We start from the raw sequence: 2,776 nt of genomic DNA, 5'->3' as shown, positions 1-2,776 counted from the left end.
GCTGGTCGTTCTAATGTAGGTTCGCTTGGGGAGCACGCACCCCGCTGCAGGATCAGCACGATCGAAAGAAGCAGTCGAATAAGTAATATGATCGCATTCGGAAGAGTTCGAAGTCAACTAACCTATTCGTTCATTCACAGGACCGACATTTCTCCAGAAGGTGATTTGACACTTGGTAGTGTCCGATGGAAAGATGTGAACGTTAGGAAATATCCAACCTTATAGGTATACCACTACATTTCATTCAAATTGTATATCATAACATCTTTCATTACTCCAATTACAGCACCAACACTAACATCCCCCTACGCATGTCGCGTTACACCTGAATATTCCATGCTTCTTATTCAAAAAGTAATAAAGTTTTGATAAAACTCTTAAATAGTTTTGAGAAATACGCCGTGCATGACTATTCGAATCAAAATAACGAGATGTTGTACGAACTTTGTACATTCACTGGTGTTTCTTTATTATCCAACAAACATGAAATAATTTTTCGCGAGGAATGCTGAAATTCTTGATCTTAGCTCGATCTGGTTCTATTGTCAATCACTCTCTCTTAATGAGTTGAATTATTAATAAACTTTGTTAGAAAAATGTGTATTATCTCGCTTTCCCAGCATTTGTGTCAGAAAACAACTGATAGCATCGATTGAATAATAATGATCAACACTGGACATCCTAATGTATTCTTGTTAGGTCTTCTACAATATTGATTATATCACCTTCGGCCACTTCCTTCTCAGTTTCATCCACGTCGATCTGCAATACAAATGCATCGTACATTTTTTCCCGACTTAAATCTAAAAAGCTTCTACAAGGTCTCCATCAATAAATCCCCCGCAACGTTCCGTTTTCATTTCGGTATGATAACTATGCCAATAGGAATAATCAATCTTACCAACAGAATTGATTGTGTCAGTCAAACTTTCTTGTATCTTTCGAAGAAATTCATAATTCATAATCAGGTGGTATTCGTGTGACCAGACCGATAGCTGACCAAAATAACAAACAGCCCGTTGTCGGCGTCGTACGCTCACCAATGTTTTGCATCACGAGCGAACCGTGGCGGAATATATTCATCATATTACCGAGATGGAATTGAGCATTTGCTGTCGTACGTCGTCCGTTGTTGTGGCCCTTCAAATTAATACAAAAATTGTTCGTATGATAAACAGAGCTACGGAAACCCTATTTACTACTAGCAAACAAATAGATTGTTCTGATATCCTCCCGAGGAAGGCATTGTCATCTAATATTTCTACTGCTGGCATCCAATTTGGTTGATAGTCGTGAGCGATCTCCTCAAAATTATCTAGCGTGACAGATCGAATCAAATCACCAACCAAAATGAAATCGCCTGTTAAAAAAAACTGTTACTCTGAGGAATCCAAGTGATTGCATTAATCTAGTTTATCCTTGGTTTTACAATATAATCCAACACGTTATTGAAATGGTTACATTCAAGTCGCAAATCCTTATCATCAGTCCACTCATACAATCGTTCGGTTGAATTGATGCTAGCCAATACACGGCCATTGAACTTAATGAAAGAATAGCACGCACTCTTGATTCCTTTCTCGCTAACTTGAGTGAGGGTTCCATCCGCGTAGTGATAGATGATAATCCTTCCTACTTTGTGTTCCGGTTCCGCTTGATACACCAGTGCTGTGACGACGATGCATTCGAGTCGTTACCCAACTTCTCCGAAATCAATGACATAGTATACTCCGTTTGCATGAATTGATGTGCAATTTCAACTTTTTGACCAAACTCGGCACTGCTGGCTCCTGGCTTGAGCAGTACCATGTTGCTCGAGTAAGTTACATTTGTCGTCTGAGTTGACGCGCTCTGTCTCGAAGGAGTCAGACCACTCGAGTCCTGAAGTTGCATTCGCACCGTTATAACATCGAATGCTTGAGAAACTGATGCGGTATGACGTGGCGCCTCACCATGTTACCGTTCGAATGTGCAACTTTAAATCTCATCAATTGTACCAAGAATAACCGAATTTTTGATTGCAAGAGCCAAACTGTCCTGATACGCTTCGGCATTAAGTGAGCACATACGATTTATTTCCTACAGGTTGACATTCGAGAAAACTAGCTTGTGGTTAGAGCTGTAAATAACATTTGGGCGATCCGAACAGGTAAATACCGGTACGTTTTCAGAATTGTCGGCTGGGTTCCAATCGTTACTTTTTTGGTGTGTTGGTCTGTATTTTTCTTCATGACGAAGTAAAACATATAATCGTCTCCGAGGACACACAATAATTAAGGGCAACCAGTTCCGAACGGCTGGAGCTTTCGTCCAAGGGAGAGATGTTCAGACATGTTACATCATAATCTAGTGTGGCAGTGTTAAGGGAAAATAATGTTATTATTGTGAACATGGGCAATTGGTCGTTCCATACATTTTGTGCACCAACTTGCCTGCTTCAATCGTCATCGTGGTATACTACCGATTCTTTTTTTTTTTTTTTTTTTTAATTCGTTTATTTTTACAGGCTCAGTTACTTTAGTTTAAAGGAGCCGAACTTTAAATATAATTTTAAAACTATATATATAAACAATTTTCTTACATCTATGGTTAGTAAGGTGGAAAACCGATTACTCGCGGTGTACTCGAGTTTAGAAGGGTGACATATGTTTAGGAGAAGGATGGGATATAAGGAAATTGTAACAATGTTGATGAACACTCAATTTATAAATCTATTCGTATATCTATAGTGTATTTACATTTCAACTTATTCTACTATTTATAGCAAGGGGACGAA

At 38.8% G+C, this 2,776-nt stretch overlaps 1 pseudogene; it reads right to left on the bottom strand.

Moving 5' to 3' along the window:
• Positions 1–444: 444 nt before the first annotated feature.
• Positions 445–2,392, bottom strand: LOC129780124 (DNA damage-binding protein 1-like; annotated as a pseudogene).
• Between the last annotated feature and the right edge of the window lie 384 nt (positions 2,393–2,776).

Source organism: Toxorhynchites rutilus, chromosome 1, assembly GCF_029784135.1.
Source record: "Toxorhynchites rutilus septentrionalis strain SRP chromosome 1, ASM2978413v1, whole genome shotgun sequence".
Classification (NCBI taxonomy): domain Eukaryota; kingdom Metazoa; phylum Arthropoda; class Insecta; order Diptera; family Culicidae; genus Toxorhynchites; species Toxorhynchites rutilus.
This window is presented reverse-complemented; position numbering and strand designations above follow the sequence as displayed.